The 18,493-nt window shown below is 39.4% G+C and overlaps 1 long non-coding RNA gene and 1 gene segment (V, D, J or C); one reads left to right on the top strand and one right to left on the bottom strand.

The window, feature by feature from the left end:
- Nucleotides 1–18,493, bottom strand: part of LOC130514584 (Ig heavy chain V region 5A-like) — a 56,590-nt gene that overhangs the window by 12,674 nt on the left and 25,423 nt on the right.
- LOC130514596 (uncharacterized) lies at nucleotides 3,586–11,235 on the top strand. The gene is made up of 2 exons (XR_008947023.1): nucleotides 3,586–3,833; nucleotides 11,027–11,235. It is a non-coding gene; the product is annotated as an uncharacterized LOC130514596 (long non-coding RNA).

Here is an 18,493-nt window from a genome sequence, read left to right as displayed (position 1 = left end):
CGTCTGACTCTCTTGCTCACACACACACACACACACACCACACACACACACACACACACCACCACACACACACATGCACAATCCTTTCCCTATCTTTGTTGGTATTTAGAGACATAATTTATTTCAAAGCTCCCTACCCAACCATAACTATACCAACTCATCCTGAGCAAATGGGCCCAACTTCACAAACAGGTCCTCCCATTGTCAGTAGATTGAGGATTGTGTTATTCAATATGTATTAAGTACCAGTGATGTGCGGTGAGGTTCATGGCTGGTGAGGCACTGACTCCTCAAGAGTCAGATTTACGATGGTAAGAACTGAAAAAAACATCTTATTTCACCATTTTTCCAACAGCATACAACGCCTGATAATGCTTCATATCCCATCAGCATTCCTCTTTCAATTACACTCACAATCCAACACAAACATATAGACAGGAACATATTCGTCCTATAAAGAACTTTCTTTTATAGCTATGGATAGAGCACCCATCTTGTGTTTTAAGAAATTCATATATTCTGTGAACAAATTAAAGTGCAGAGATGTGTGCAGCACAATTAATTTTGACCAACAGTAAAAATTTCTGTTATTTTTCAAACTTTAAATTCTGTTCTTCAATAAATTTTAATAAAGTTTGCCAATTAAAATGATCACAAAAAAAAAAAATTCTTTAAGGACAGGATTGCCTCTGTTGAAGCAGCACTGCAGCGAGAAAGCGCCTGCCAGTTTTCGTCCGCCCCCTTGAGTTGAGACAGAGTACTGCACGCCTCACCTGCTGACTTTTCTCTGCACTCTGCTGTGCGATCAGCAGGAATATTTCTCTCACACATGCATGTAAAGTTCATATTAGCGATATGCTGAGGAACAAAAACTGGCACACGTCATGCAACCCAGTTTGTAGTGGATCATGGAGTCAGACGTGGGGCACAATTCACCTCTGCCTCACCAGGGGTTTCTGCCCTGGATTTGATCGGTAAAACTCAAATTCAGCACTTTTAACTCAAGAAAATGGCAACAATGTGCAGTCATACTCCAAATGAATTTTTAACACATGTCATTGGAAAATATTAATCTTTATTTATGTACACTTTCTTTTTTTGGTCAGGGAGGCACTGTCCACATGTTTCTTGTCATCCAGGCTGTCTCTTCTCCACGTTCTCTGCCGGTTTGATGTGAAATCTTTGGTCATCGGCTCAACTCAGTTTTCATTCCCGTAGTCATAGTTTTAGATGTCATTTCTTTGCTCATCAGCACTGTCTCTCTGCCTGCAGACCTGCCAACACCATCTGCTCCTGCTCGTCTCTCAGCCTAAATCCTGACTCACTGTGCTTCTTTTCCTGTTGGATATATTCACTGTGGTCCCGTTCAGTCAGATCCTGTAATTGTTTTCCACCAAATTCCATAAAAGAACACAACTAAATCCAGACAAATTTTTGGGTTAATCTGTTCCTCCGAATTTAATTCATAATGCTAATAAGGTTGTGAAATCAGTCGAATTTTTGCAGGAAATCCTCAGAAGTGTGGTGATTAATAAAGTTGTCATTGTACCTTTTTTTAACATAGTTTGTTCGGAAATAAGATAGAGTTCTGGTTATTGTTTTTGCTCAAAGATTGGACCATTGCAGGTTAAAAATAACTTACAGAAAAATGCTGGATCAACAACAATTTATTAACTGTTGTTGAAGTGAACTATTCCACAAAAATAATTTATGTTAAATGAAGGTAGACCCCCAATGCGGGAAGATTTCAACTAAAATATTCAGATACTCCAAAAAACCTCAAGGTCAATCAGTCAAAACTATGCATAATTTATCATCAATACAATATAATTGAGCTACCTGAATATTGAATTATTTGAGGGGGAAATGTGATGTATTCATTACTGATTGGTTTAATAAATGCATAAACATATACATAGTTTGTAAATTATTAAAAATGAAGGAGGTAAATTAAAGATATAAAAGGCAACATGAGAAGTGTGTGTTTTTGTACAGCTGCTGAACTGACTTCAGTCACTGTGCGTCTCGAGCGCAATAATAAACAGCAGAATCTTCCGTCTTCAGGCTGTTCATCTGCAGATTCAGCTGTGCTCTGTTGTTGTCTCTGGAGATGATAAACCGGCCTTTGACTGACTCAGAGTAGTACTGGCTGCTGCCCCCACCATTGCTAATAGCACTGATCCACTCCAGTCCTTTTCCAGGAGCCTGTCTGACCCAGTGCATCCAGTAGCTGCTGAATGTGAATCCAGAGGCTGAACAGGTCAGTGTGTGAGATTCTCCAGGTCTTTTAACCACTGGTTCAGACTGTGTCAGAGTCTGAGCATCAACACCTGTTTAGAAGATGAAACATCAAGTTAATCAGCTGATGACAAAAAGTCTGTCAACAATCAGGATGAGTGAAGATCTTCACCTGCCCAGCAGATAGTTAGAAGCAGCAGTCCTGTCCTACAGTCCATCATGTTCAACTGTGTGTCCCCTCTTCTCTGTCCTCCTCTCTGCTCTCACATAAGTAGACGTGGAACACATCTGAGTTTTGCATCGACTCCTCCTCAGTAAACAACTGGATTTGATTGTGATGCCTCCTCCTCTTTGGATGAGGTGCGTTTATAATCTGAGACTTTAAATTTCATCTAGCTAATAGTGCACCAGTGGTCCCAGTACTGAGTTCTGAGGTACCCCACATTTCACACCAACCAGTTCCAATCAAGCTTCAAATGAAAACTGTTGGAGAGAAAGCCCCTTAGAACATGCCCAGGGAAAACCCTCAATTTAGTGTTTTTAAAACGTATTCCAGATTCCATGCAGTCACTGACATATGAGTATATTCTGCATAAAACCTTTCTTCAAATACTTAATTTACATCATGCAATAAAGATAGACTTTTTTCCATGAGTCATTACTTGATCATGAATGTTCAAGTGAGAATATAAAACACTGATCTATGTTTAGAAATCATGTACGTGTCTGTGCACTTTTAGTTGATACATGTTAAAATAAGCAATTGAGATCATCAAAGAAATCACTGAGAAAAAAATGTATTATTGCTGCTGTGTCCTAATGGAACTATTTCACATTTACTTACAATTTAATGAGGAGATTAAAAAGTTATGATGCTACAGAAGCAGTCATCATTAATAATATAAATTGGTCATTTAATGAGTGCAAATTACATCCAAAAATGTTTTTATCCCTTTACAATTTTTTTCTTTAAAAAAAATTGTGCAAAACCTCTACAGATTTTATATCACATTTAAATTCTTATGTTCTCAAAGTACTAATCTAAAGCATTTGTCCTCAACATTTCTGACTGAACCTCAACATGTCTGGGTGATAAATCATTCCTGGTGTGACAGCGCCCCCTCTGGTGATGTTGTGTTGATGCTCTGAGGAGTTTTTGTTCAGCTCCACTGATGCTTTGTGTTATTGTGTATCTGGCACAGTAATACACAGCAGTGTCTTCAGGCTGCACATTCACTCCATTTAGAGTCACTGTGTTGCTGGAAGAGTCCAAACTGATGCTGAACTTGTTCTTCAGGGAAGCTTTGTAATATGGGGTGCATCCAGCACAATTGTATCCAATTGTTAGGTTCAAACAACCTGAAACACGAGAAAAACAAATGAGGCAAAGACAACAGTTTAGAAATTTACTTGCAAGGAGAACGGAGAGATGTGCTCAGTTACAGATCTCCAACACGTTCTGACGCACAACTTCCGCCCTCCTTGTTTTATTGAGATTAGGAGGTCCCTAGTTACAGAAGTCAAATGTGTCTAAGGGAGGGGGAAAACACAAGATAGCAGGTCTCCAACAGAGCAAGAGACTGTAAATCATAATGGTGAGATTATACGTAGGCCTTCACTGTTTTGATTAGCTTAGCTCACAAACAGCACATTCTTCTATATCAGACAGATTAAGAGAACATCTCCTGGGTTCGGCCCCGCAGCTCTGTCTCCAGTCAAGGCCACTTCTCCAACAGCCGCCGCATTTCTGTCGCCCTCGACCAGAGAAGTTCGAGTTGACATATCAAGCATCATGAACATTAAGCATTAGCAAATAATAAGAAACATTAAGTAATGAGAGACAATATAACAAGAATAAGGAATATAACAAGGTGAAAGCAAATAAGAGATAACTTTAACATAATGGATCTAGCATTTCCCTCCTGTTTATCACATATTTGCTTCAAATTCTCATAGTCATTTAACAATCTCTTCCAGTAGATTTTCAAAGTCATGTTTATGAACACAAATACATTTACACTCAGGGGAAAATTATCTCAATTCACTCGTAGTCTTCAGAGTCTGTAGTCAAATCCAGCTCGTCTGTAAATTAAGGGATTCAGCCATACGGTTTTCCATGGGAGCGATAGCTGTGGTGATAAGGCGGTTAATAAGAGAACGCAGGCAGGGAACACAACAACATCCACACAAGGTAAGGATTGCAGCAAAAACAGCTACAGAAATTAGAATAGATGTAACCAATGTCTTATACTTCCCAAACACATTCATCCATTCGTCCCACATCGTGGTCTTTGCTCCTGAGTGCTCTTTCATCTTGCTGTTCAGGGTGCGAAGGCCTTCTATGGCCAGTGTGAGACTACCATCCGACGCAGTGTTGTTAGGAATGAAGGTGCAACATTGATCTCCGAACACAGCACACACACCACCTCTCTCAGCTAACAACATATCCACTGCGATCCTGTTCTGGAATGCCATAAGGGAAGTGGCCGACAGTTGGCTATGAACAGCCTCAAAACCGCTCTGAGTCCAATTTCCTAAACGTTGAACATTGTAATGGATGTAGTTGATTCTGTCTACATTCTTATTTATTGTACACCACCAACAGATAGAAGATTCAAAACCAGCAGCTACTTGATCCACTAATTTATACTCATCTGGAACACTGCGTGGAACACTGATAGCATCAATATACGTAGGAACATTTTCAGATTGCCATGCAGATCTTTTATTACGACGTCACTGTTCAGGCATAAATCCATGCATGTGAGTGACTAATTGATCAGCCGACGTAGGGAACACAGAAATTAGCATAAGAAGTGTTACTAAGCACATAGTCCTGTATCAAACAGTCTCTCATCCCCACACCACCAGAAATAAAATAAATAACAGAGACACAACTTCAGAACACTATAATGCCTGCATGAACAGCAGGGTGCAACAAATGAACTTTCCAACAGACAAAAAACATACATCATTTTACAGTAAGAACAGTTTTTCATTTTGCATTGAAAATTGTATCAGAGCTACTTTCAGAACGAAAAAAGCAATTAAAGAGGTGTTAAAGAAGTGAAGCTGAAATAATGGAGCTGGTGAGCTTCAGGTGAATGAAAAGCTTACAGGTCAAATACAGCATAAGAGCTGACCTGCTGTTGCCACATTGGTCCTTTAGGTTGTTATTTGCGCTTCGCTTGTCATGCTGTATTTTGGTAATGTTCAATCTTAGACCTGGGGGTTTCCAGAGGTATCATACAAATAAAAACACGCATATGAAGAAAAAACACACTCCCAAACATCTAATTGCATTCTGTAGCCACTTGGGAATCATTTGAACTTATTCGGTTTCAACTGAGTTAGAGACTTTGTATAGCTATTGTGATTATCAGGAATACTATGATTACAGTTAGCACCGAGGCTAATATGCTACAGCATCAGCCAATCCTCGGTATTTCCTTCTCTTTTTTTTTCCTAAAAATTATCTTTTGTTTATTTTACCCGCTGCTGTCCTTGTGATGTTTATGAAATTGGTACACTATTTATGGACCATAACCTGTTGAAGTAGCCTCCCTAAATGAGTCGGCGGCTCTTAAAACTTCACTGACTTTCGGGTCTACCCAGACTCTATTCGTCTAAGTCCACCCTATTATCAGACTTTGCATCACCTTCCCGTTTGGAGTTTTCAACAGAAATGACCTTCTTGCAATGAGTGAGGTGTACCCAGGTTGATCTTTCAGCTATTTTAGCAGCAGTAGGTGTAGACAAAAGAACTTGGTAAGGTCCTTCCCACTTAGGTGAATACCAGTGGGTTTTTTTTTTCTCTTACGCTTCTCACTAGGACCCAGTCTCCTGGCTCCACCGGTTGGAATTTCTGTCGGGAGACAGAGGTCTCATGACCTTGCTTTTGTTTTTCTAACATTTTTCTCATGTAATCAGCTAGATTAGACTCATCATTTGTCTCTCAGTAGTTTTTGAACTGAGGAAGCCTGTACGGTCTTCCAAATAAGATCTCATAAGGAGTTAGGCCTCCGGTGCTTGTAATGTTTATGTAGAGCTTAGCCAAATCAACACATTGTGTCCACGGTCTCCCCGTCTCTTCCATGCATTTCTTCAGTCTGTTTTTATTAGTGCCGTTAGTTCTTTCAACTAATCCTGCGCTCGGAGGATCATAGGAGCAATGGTGTTTTAAATCAATATAAAACATAACACTGATCTTTTTAACAACTTGATTTACAAAATGAGTACCGTTATCAGAGTACATTTTTTCTGGGATACCATATCTGGGTATGATATCTTTGCAGAGTGCTTTAGCAACTGTTAGCGCATCTGGGTTGTTTGTTGGAAATAATTCTATCCATTTTGAAAATGCATCTATTATGACTAGACAGTATTTCTTCCCTTCACTTTTATTTAATTCTATGAAGTCCATATGTATAGTTTGGAATGGATATTGGGGAGCAGGAAATTTTCCTCTCCTGGGTCTCAGATTTCCCTGTGAATTGTGTTTCGCACACGTCAGACATCTCACTCACTCACTCATTTTCTACCGCTTGTTCCTCCACTGAGGGTCGCGGGGGACTGGAGCCTATCCCAGCACAATGGGCGGAGGCAGGGTACACCCTGGACTGGACGCCAGTCAATCGCAGGGCTAACACATATAGACACACAACCATTCTCTCTCACATTCTCACCTACGGGCAATTTAGAATTTCCAATTAACCTAATCCCCAATCATGCATGTCTTTGGACTGTGGGAGGAAGCCGGAGTACCCGGAGAGAACCCACGCAGGCACAGGGAGAACATGCAAACTCCACACAGAAAGTCCCCAGGCTCAGTCCCAACCGGGGATCGAACCCGGGGCCTTCTTGCTGTGAGGCAACAGTGCTAACCACCACACCACCGTGCCGCCCGTCAGACATGTTCTACAAAAATTTTTTGAATAAGAATTAAATCCATAGGTTGTATAATGCTGCTGTATCTGTCCTACCATCCCTCCTGTTGAGACATGTGTTACACCATGGCTCAATATAGCAGCATATTTACACAGATTTTCTGGTAGGATAGATTTTCTGCTGGTCATACATAGATTATTCTTTTAAGGTTGCTAATTTTTCTTTGATGAGCCATCTACAAACAAAAATGCTCCAGCTTTTAAAGGTTGATCTAAATCACTTCTACTTTTTGCAGTTTGTTCAGCTAATTCTTGGCAGTCACGTGGTTCTCCGTCATCTGTTTTGTGCCTTTCCTATGTCTTTCCTATGGCTATATCTCTCAACTTACTTTGTTTTCTTATGAGGCAAAATAATAAAACACAGGACTAGCAGAGTTCTCCTATCAACTCTTTCAATGGCTTAGTCCTCCATTCACACACAAACACAATTTCCTATTTTCTTAACTTAATTATGGCTAAGTTATAACCTACTTAATTAATGGCTAAGTATAAACAAACACTATAGAAGCACTCGTTTCCACAGCCATAGATGCTGCGATTACAGCTTTCACACAGTGTGGAAGAGCACATGCTACAGGGTCAAGTTTAGACGAGAAATATGCTATTGGTTTCATTTTAGTCCCACATTGTTGAGCTAAGACCGAGGTCATAAAATGTCCTTTGCAATCAACCATCTGAACCAAAGGTTTGCTGTAATCTAAGGCTAAAGCTAAAGCTGTGCTCGACACTAAAGCTTCTTAATGTCACGGAAGGCCTTTGCTGCGTTTTCAGTCCATTTTAGTGAAGAAATCATTTTTAAATCTTCTTCATACATCAATTTTTGCAACGGTGCTGTAATTTCAGCATAATTTGGCACCCAGTTGCGGCAATAATTAGTTAGTCCTAAAAAGGACATCATTTGCTTTTTAGTTTGTGGTTTTGGAGCTTGCAAAATAGCTGTTTTACGGCCTTCTATGATAGTTCTTCCTCCTGCACTCAGGTTGTGACCCAAGTACTTTACTTCAGTTTTGCACAGCTGTAGTTTACTTTTGCTTACTTTATGGCCTTCTTCTGCTAAATGTTTAAGAAGTGCTATGGTGTCTATTTTACATGCTTCTAAGGTTTAAGATGCTAATAAAACATTATCTACATAAATCAATACTTGACTCCCATTGGGAGGGTGGAATTTAGCCATACTTGCTGTCATCATCTGAGAATAAATAGTTGGGCTTTCACAATAACCTTGGGGTAATCTGGTGTAAGTGTAACGTTTGCCTTCATATGTGAATGCAAACCAAAACTGACTGTCTTTATCAACAGGTACAGAGAAAAAGGCATTGCTGATATCAACTACAGTAAAAACATTAGCTTTCGGATCTAAAGAATTCAGGAGCGTATATGGATCTGGAACGCAGGGAGCTCTCTGTATTACTGCATCATTTACGGCTTGTAAGTCCTGAACCATGCGCCATCCTGCAGATGGGGTTAGTTTCTTTACTGGAAAAATGGGAGTATTACATGGTGAATCATCACATGTAACGAGAACTCCTGCTGTGATCAGATCATGTATTACAGGTTTGATGCCCTCACGAGCATCCGTTTTTAATGGATATTGCCTCACACGAGGCCTGTACTCGCTTTTAGGTCTAATTTGTACTGGTAATACTCCTTTAATTAATCCTACATCAGAGGGTCCTACTGACCACAACTTAGTGGGTATTTCTTCAAGCCAATCTTCCTCTTCCTGTGTCAAAAGGACATCAGCCATGATTTCATCTTCTAGAAAATATCACCGTCATTCATAGCGGATCATGTCACCGTTGTTGTCATCATGCAGTCCGCTGTTTGCTCTAAAAACATTCTGGCTTGATACTCTTCGAAAAGCTCATCCTCTCTTTGTTTAACACAGTTAATTTCCACATAATTTGCTCTCTTAGCGAAACAATTTCGAGTTCTTAATACAAGAGCATTGACTCTGTTTGTCAATTCACCACCATCATGTTTTAGCATCTCATTTTGTTTTTTTTTGGATTCCAGTCTCCTCTTACATGAGTCCAGTTAGAACCCAGAGCTGTCATCCAGATCTGTTGAACCTCTGCACCATTAAGGTGATAGGCTCTTCTCACATTTCCATACCTTCTATAAAGAGTTCTATGTCTTCCTTATGGGAAGGCACACCTTCTATGGCTTTTTTAACATCCTCCATTGTCCAAGTTCTATAGACTAGCATTACAGGTTGGTTTGTTTCAGCATTTGGATTAGCTACTTCAATCATGGGGTACATGTCTTCCATTGGAGGAATGCTCATTTCACTTAATTTATTCAATTTTGGGACTGCTGGAGTCAGTGCTTATCCTAATGTCTTTGACCACGCATACCCAAAGGGGTGCGCTGAGCATGTAATTCTAAGTGTATCAGTGGGTGGAGGGTCTAATGTCTGTGGTGTATATGTTGGTGGCAATGCACACGATTCACGAAGGTCAGGATACAAGCCTCCCACCCCTGCTGCTCTCTGTTCTACATCCGCTTCCCCTTTCTCTGCCGACTTATCTGTTGCCTGCTCTGTCTGTCTGTGCGCGCGTCTGCTCACTGCACCTGTCTCATCATCCTCTTTCCTGTGAAACATTAACTGTTTGTTCTCAACCTCGTCCTTTCCCTCCTTTGCCTCCATTTTCGACTTACTTTGTCCCTTCTCTCTCCTTAACGCTAACTGCAACCAAAACTCAGTATCCTCATAACCGTATTTTTTCATCTTTTTCGGATTATTTTTAGTTCGCTCTTTTATTTCATCTTGTAGGGCTGTTATTTGTTGTGAATTTAGCTGTCCTTTGAACCCATAATCAGTTATCCACTTGTCTAAATACGCGAGTTTCTTTGGATTTTGTCCGTCGATGAATTTCCAATCCTTACACCGCAATTCATCTCTGGGCCTTTGTTTACTTTTACTTGTCCCCATTTTTTGGAGGATTAGATTTTTACTTTTAGCTCTACTTTTCTATCTGCTTTTTATTATGATTAATTTTATTGTTTTTATTTTATGAGTTAACCTTATCCTAATTTACCGTTTTTTTTTTGTTGTTGTTTTTTATTAAGAATTTGGTCCAGTCTTGCACATAGGGTGACCTAAAACTGGGATGTTGATCTCAGTGGGGTGATAATTAATCAAGCCGTTGTGGTACTTCTCACTTCAACTCTTTCGAGTGGAGAGTCTTGCCTCTGCATCCACAAGGGCCTTATCACTTACAGTCCCACTGCTTTGGTATGATTGAAAATACCTAGTGGTATTTAACAATCCTTTCACACTCACAATCACTCTGGATGATTTGTCGACTGACTTAATTTCTTTTCACGTGGCCAGGACTCCCTCGCCCTGCCTTGGTACTTCCCTTACTCCCTACCCCTACTCATATTTACCTGCCATTGACTAGTATTCACAGGGTTTGTTTTCTCATTGCGTCTTACAGAGGACTTTCGGGTTCCTCTCTCCCAAAACACTGCCTTAGTGTCTATCGCAATTTTTACATTAAGTCCCCGACAATCATCACACACACACACTTTTGAATTCAAGACATGCTCACCACTGTTGCCTTTTCCTCCTGGAATTCCGTCAACCATCAGGGTCCAATCAGTGAGCTGAAGCCCAGTCCCGGAAAGGGTCTGGGCTTCAAGGATGGCGGGAGGTGTGCGTCAGAACGTGTTGGAGATCTGTAACTGAGCACATCTCTCCGTTCTCCTTGTTTTATTGAGATTAGGAGGTCCCTAGTTACAGAAGTCAAATGTGTCTAAGGGAGGGGGAAAACACAAGATAGCAGGTCTCCAACAGAGCAAGAGACTGTAAATCATAATGGTGAGATTATACGTAGGCCTTCACTGTTTTGATTAGCTTAGCTCACAAACAGCACATTCTTCTATATCAGACAGATTAAGAGAACATCTCCTGTGTCATGCTCTGCAGCTCTGTCTCCAGTCAAGGCCACTTCTCCAACAGCCGCCGCATTTCTGTCGCCCTCGACCAGAGAAGTTCGAGTTGACATATCAAGCATCATGAACATTAAGCATTAGCAAATAATAAGAAACATTAAGTAATGAGAGACAATATAACAAGAATAAGGAATATAACAAGGTGAAAGCAAATAAGAGATAACTTTAACATAATGGATCTAACACCAATCCACTCCAGTCCTTTCCCTGCAGGCTGTCTGATCCAGTTTGTACCATAGCTGTTGAGAGAATAAGAGACCTGACAGGTGATGGTCAGACTCTGACCTGGCTGCACAGTCACAGAGGCTGGCTGTGTCAACTGTTCACACTTCACACCTGTGGATGAAGAGCAGAAGATTGAATCAGTGGACGTAGAGGGAACAGTCAGGGTGATCACACTATTATGTCCACAAAAAACCAAACAGAAATCAGCTCAGTGTCACAACAATGTTCTGTTGTTTTATTTAACACTAAGTAGAAATATATAGGTAAATCTTTCATTCTTACTGTAAATAATTACTTGTGATTTGAATATGAATGACTGAGATTAAGAGTAATCAACTAAATGTTTGATAGAATTTTTTTTGACATGTTTAAGTTTCTTCGGAAAAAAATCATATGAATTCTTCTTTACCGATAGGTATAGAAATTAGGTCAATTTAAACTGAAAAAAATGCCGAGTGGTAAAGGTGAGTAGTTGGAAAATAGAAATGATAAACTTTAGTGTTAAAAATTGATTCTATGAGTGAATATTCCGTACATCAGATATATCAGATACTGAGAATGTGTCATTGCACATTCATAGTACCTTCAGTCAATTCACCTCTGAATAAATGTTTTTATCATATTCAATCTAATTAATTGAACATCTGATGTCTTTTTACAGTCAAACAGGATATTTTATCACAGACCAGAATGAGACATCCTAGGACAGACACCTGAGGGCCCCCTAAAGTAAGGAAGAAAAAAATCCAAAAGGCTGTTTTGAAATCTGTTGAACTGCATCAGTGATTCCAGGAAAATGGAGACAGTATTGGAGTCACCACCGTCCATTTTTAAATCTTTTGGGTAGAGAACATAGATTACCTGAGGTTAATTTTTTTTTTAAATATTGGAGCATTGCAGGTAAAAACAGTTGGAGAGAGTGATGGTGGATCAATGAGAATTAATAAATGTTCTGTTGATGATAGTTTATGTGAATTAAATGAAGATGATTTTCAGGGAAAATGACAAATTATTCATGGAGGCACTTTGCATTTTTTTGGTCAAAAGCAGTTGTAAAATAATTTAAAATAACATTTAAAAGTGAGGTCATTAACAATTTAAAAGGCATTCACAATAAAATAAAGACAGTGTTCACTGTTCACTTCTGCTCTTCACAGCAGTAAATATGAGAAGTGTGTGTTTTTGTACAGCTGCTGAACTGACTTTAGTCACTGTGACTCTCGAGCACAATAATAAACAACAGAATCTTCAGTCTTCAGGCTGTTCATCTGCAGATTCAGCTGTGCTCTGTTGTTGTCTCTGGAGATGATGAACCGGCCTTTGACTGACTCAGAGTAGTATGTGCTGCTGCTAGTGCTGATAGCACTGATCCACTCCAGTCCTTTTCCAGGAGCCTGTCTGACCCAGACCATCCAGTGGTCACTGAATGTGAATCCAGAGGCTGAACAGGTCAGTGTGTGAGATTCTCCAGGTCTTTTAACCACTGGTTCAGACTGTGTCAGAGTCTGAGCATCAACACCTGTTTAGAAGATGAAACATCAAGTTAATCAGCTGATGACAAAAAGTCTGTCAACAATCAGGATGAGTGAAGATCTTCACCTGCCCAGCAGATAGTTAGAAGCAGCAGTCCTGTCCTACAGTCCATCATGTTCAACTGTGTGTCCCCTCTTCTCTGTCCCCCTCTCTGCTCTCACATAAGTACACGTGGAACACATCTGAGTTTTGCATCGACTCCTCCTCAGTAAAGAACTGGATTTGATTGTGATGCCTCCTCTTTGGATGATGTGAGCCAATGATTAATGACACTTAACTTTGTCCAATTAATGATGTACCAGTGGTCCTAGTTCTGATTTGTGAGGTACCCCACACTTAACACTCAGCAGTTCTCAACTAGCTGCAAATTAATTTTATCATACAAAAAGAACGTCTAAAGGGAGAACCATGAGATCGGGGATTTTCAATGGATTGCTGACATCAGATAGTCACTGATATTCAATTATTTTCCGTCAAGTAAAAAAAAAACCTGTGTCTTCAAATATTTAATCATTTAAAAATAGATGCAATTTTGTCCATGAGTCATCAATTGATCATGAATGTTTGAGTAACAGTATTAAACACTGATCTGTTTAAAATCATGTTCTGGGTGTGTACTTATATTTTGGGTGAATGTTGAAATTAACTGTTGAGATCATTGAAATTACATGGAAACAAATATATTGTTGCTGCATTATTCTTGTGAAACAATTTTAAATACATGGGAACTTTACTTGTTGCATAATGAGATCAGAAGTTTAGAATTCTATGAAAGCAGTTATCATATATATTTTAGGTCATTGGTCTTTATATATTTGTGCAAAATCAATCCAACAATGTTTTCTTATTTTGTAATTCTTTTTTATTACCATTATCCCTCAAATGTTTCCAACAGTTTTTATATTTAATTTAAATTCTAAAGTCTTTTTCTCCACCATTTTTCCTCAACATTTCCGCCTCAATGTTGTAGCGCCCCCCCCCTGGTGAGGATGTGTTGATGCTCTGAGGGGTTTTTGTTCAGCTCCACTGATGGTTTGTGTTATTGTGTATCTGGCACAGTAATACACAGCAGTGTCTTCAGGCTGCACATTCACTCCATTTAGAGTCACTGTGTTGCTGGAAGAGTCTAAACTGATGCTGAACTTGTTCTTCAGGGAAGCTTTGTAGCTTGGGGTGTATCCAACACTATTGTATCCAATCCACTCCAGTCCTTTCCCTGCAGGCTGTCTGTTCCAGTTTGTAGCATAGCTGCTGAGAGATTAAGAGACCTGACAGGTGACGGTCAGACGCTGACCTGGCTGCACAGTCACAGAGGCTGGCTGTGTCAACTGTTCACACTTCACACCTGTGAAACAACAAAGAAAATACTGAAGATAAAATCACACTAAAACAGATAAACTGCTGACTTTGACAAATCCACAGAGAGAGACTCACATCCAGCTGCCAACAGCAGCAGCAGCAGAGCTACAGAGAACATGGTTGGGATTGAAGCTGATCTGATGATGGGAGCTTCTCTTCTTCTGCTGCAGCTGACAGCAGGATGTCAAGTCTTTATAGCAGATGGACAGGAAGTTCCCTTTGCATCGAGAAGAACTCTGACAGGATATAAAAGAAGCACCAACTGTTCTGATCACAAAACACCAAACAGAAATCAGCTCAGTGTAGAAACAATCTTATGTTGTTTCATTTCTCACCAAGTAGAATAATATAGTTAAATCTTTCATTCTTATCGTAAATAATTACTTGCGATTTAAATATGAATCCCTGAGATTAAGAGTAATCAACTAAATAGATAGAAAAATTATTTTGATACCGGTGTGTCAGTGATTACATCATGTTTCATTTTAATGAGTGTAGCTCTGATCCATTCAAGCATGTACTGGTGTATTGTGTTGCATTGTATTGTGTTATTGTGTTATTTTTGGCTGAAAATAGTTAATGAATTATGTGAATTTATGAGATTTATTAAAAATAAAAAGGTAATATAATAATATGAATTTAAAATGCCTGGAATAATACAATTGTCAGTGTTCAATTCTGCTCTTCACAGCAGTAAATATAAGAAGTGTTGTTTTTGTACAGCTGCTGAACTGACTTCAGTCACTGTGCGTATCGAGCACAATAATAAACAGCAGAATCTTCAGTCTTCAGGCTGTTCATCTGCAGATTCAGCTGTGCTCTGTTGTCGTCTCTGGAGATGAGAAACCGGCCTTTGACTGACTCAGAGTAGTACTTAGGGCTGCTACTGGTGCCAATATAAGCGATCCACTCCAATCCTTTTCCAGGAGCCTGTCTGACCCAGGCCATGTAGTAGCTGCTGAATGTGAATCCAGAGGCTGAACAGGTCAGTGTGTGAGATTCTCCAGGTCTTTTAACCACTGGTTCAGACTGGGTCAGAGTCTGAGCATCAACACCTGTTTAGAAGATGAAACATCAAGTTAATCAGCTGATGACAAAAAGTCAGTCAACAATCAGGATGAGTGAAGATCTTCACCTGCCCAGCAGATAGTTAGAAGCAGCAGTCCTGTCCTACAGTCCATCATGTTCAACTGTGTGTCCCCTCTTCTCTGTCCTCCTCTCTGCTCTCACATAAGTAGACGTGGAACACATCTGAGTTTTGCATCGACTCCTCCTCAGTAAACAACTGGATTTGATTGTGATGCCTCCTCCTCTTTGGATGAGGTGTGTTTATAATCTGAGGCTTTAAATTTCATCTAACTAATAGTGCACCAGTGGTCCCAGTACTGAGTTCTGAGGTACCCCACATTTCACACCAACCAGTTCCAATCAAGCTTCAAATGAAAACTGTTGGAGAGAAAGCCCCTTAGAACATGCCCAGGGAAAACCCTCAATTTAGTGTTTTTAAAACGTATTCCAGATTCCATGCAGTCACTGACATATGAGTATATTCTGCATAAAACCTTTCTTCAAATACTTAATTTACATCATGAAATAAAGATACACTTTTTTCCATGAGTCATTACTTAATCATGAATGTTCAAGGGAGAATATAAAACACTGATCTATGTTTAAAAATCATGTACGCTTCTGTGCACTTTTAGTTGATACATGTTAAAATAAGCAATTGAGATCATCAAAGAAATCACTGAGAAAAAAATGTATTATTGCTGCTGTGTCCAAATGGAACTATTTCACATTTACTTACAATTTAATGAGGAGATTAAAAAGTTATGATGCTACAGAAGCAGTCATCATTAATAATATAAATTGGTCATTTAATGAGTGCAAATTACATCCAAAAATGTTTTTATCCCTTTACAATTTTTTTCTTTAAAAAAAATTGTGCAAAACCTCTACAGATTTTATATCACATTTAAATTCTTATGTTCTCAAAGTACTAATCTAAAGCATTTGTCCTCAACATTTCTGACTGAACCTCAACATGTCTGGGTGATAAATCATTCCTGGTGTGACAGCGCCCCCTCTGGTGATTGTGTTGATGCTCTGAGGGGTTTGTGTTCAGCTCCACTGATGCTTTGTGTTATTGTGTATCTGGCACAGTAATACACAGCAGTGTCTTCAGGCTGCACATTCACTCCATTTAGAGTCACTGTGTTGCTGGAAGAGTCTGAACTGATGCTGAACTTGTTCTTCAGGGAATCTTTGTAATATGGAGTGCATCCAATACAATTTTCACCAATCCACTCCAGTCCTTTCCCTGCAGGCTGTCTGATCCAGTTTGTAGCATAGCTGCTAACAGAATAAGAGACCTGACAGGTGATGGTCAGACGCTGACCTGGCTGCACAGTCACAGAGGCTGGCTGTGTCACTGTTCACCCTTCACACCGTGGATGAAGAGCAGAAGATTGAATCAGTGGACGTAGAGGGAACAGTCAGGGTGATCACACTGTCAGTGTCTCTGCCTCAGTCAGACTCACAGGATCCAGCAGCCAACAGCAGCAGCAGAGCTACAGAGAACATGGTTGGTATTGAAGCTGATCTGATGGGAGCTTCTCTTCTTCTGCTGCAGCTGACAGCAGGATGTCAAGTCTTTATAGCAGATGGACAGGAAGTTCCTTTGCATAGAGAAGAACTCTGACAGGATATAAAAGAAGCACCAACTGTTCTGACCACAAATCAGCTCAGTGTCACAACAATTATCTGTTGTTTTATTTAACACTAAGTAGAAATATATAGGTAAATCTTTCATTCTTATTGTAAATAATTACTTGTGATTTGAATATGAATGACTGAGATAAGAGTAATCAACTAAATGTTTGATAGAATTTTTTTTGACATGTTTAAGTTTCTTCGGAAAAAAATCATATAAATTCTTCTTTACGATAGGTATAGAAATTAGGTCAATTTAAACTGAAAAAAATGCCGAGTGGTAAAGGTGAGTAGTTGGAAAATAGAAATGATAAACTTTAGTGTTAAAAATTGATTCTATGAGTGAATATTCTGTACATCAGATATATCAGATACTGACAACGTGTCATTGCACATTCATAGTACCTTCAGTCAATTCACCTCTGAATAAATGTTTTTATCATATTCAATCTAATTAATTGAACATCTAATGTCTTTTTACAGTCAAACAGGATATTTTATCACAGACCAGAATGAGACATCCTAGGACAGACACCTGAGGGCCCCCTAAAGTAACAAGTGAGAAGGAAGAAAAAAATCCAAAAGGCTGTTTTGAAATCTGTTGAACTGCATCAGGGATTCCAGGAAAATGGAGACAGTATTGGAGTCACCATAGTCCATTTTTAAATCCTTTGGGTAGAGAAGATAGATTACCTGAGTTTAATTTTTTTTGAAAAAATATTGGAGCATTGCAGGTAAAAACAGTTGGAGAGAGTGATGGTGGATCAATGAGAATTAATAAATGTTCTGTTGATGATAGTTTATGTGAATTAAATGAAGATGATTTTCAGGGAAAATGACAAATTAGTCATGTAGGCACTTTGCATTTTTTTGGTCAAAAGCAGTTGTAAAATAATTTAAAATAACATTTTAAAGTGAGGTCATTAAAAATTTAAAAGGCATTCACAATAAAATAAAGACAGTGTTCACTGTTCACTTCTGCTCTTCACAGCAGTAAATATGAGAAGTGTGTGTTTTTGTACAGCTGCTGAACTGACTTCAGTCACTGTGACCATCGAGCACAATAATAAACAGCAGAATCTTCAGTCTTCAGGCTGTTCATCTGCAGATTCAGCTGTGCTCTGTTGTTGTCTCTGGAGATGATAAACCGGCCTTTGACTGACTCAGAGTAGTATGTGCTGCTGCTAGTGCTGATAGCACTGATCCACTCCAGTCCTTTTCCAGGAGCCTGTGACCCAGACCATCCAGTGGTCACTGAATGTGAATCCAGAGGCTGAACAGGTCAGTGTGTGAGATTCTCCAGGTCTTTTAACCACTGGTTCAGACTGGGTCAGAGTCTGAGCATCAACACCTGTTTAGAAGATGAAACATCAAGTTAATCATCTGATGACAAAAATAAAAATCTGTCAACAATCAGGATGAGTGAAGATCTTCACCTGCCCAGCAGATAGTTAGAAGCAGCAGTCCTGTCCTACAGTCCATCATGTTCAACTGTGTGTCCCCTCTTCTCTGTCCTCCTC

This window comes from Takifugu flavidus, chromosome 18 (genome assembly GCF_003711565.1).
Source record: "Takifugu flavidus isolate HTHZ2018 chromosome 18, ASM371156v2, whole genome shotgun sequence".
Classification (NCBI taxonomy): Eukaryota; Metazoa; Chordata; class Actinopteri; order Tetraodontiformes; family Tetraodontidae; genus Takifugu; species Takifugu flavidus.
The sequence above is the reverse complement of the archived record's forward strand: the minus strand, read 5'-3'. Positions and strand labels throughout refer to the sequence as shown.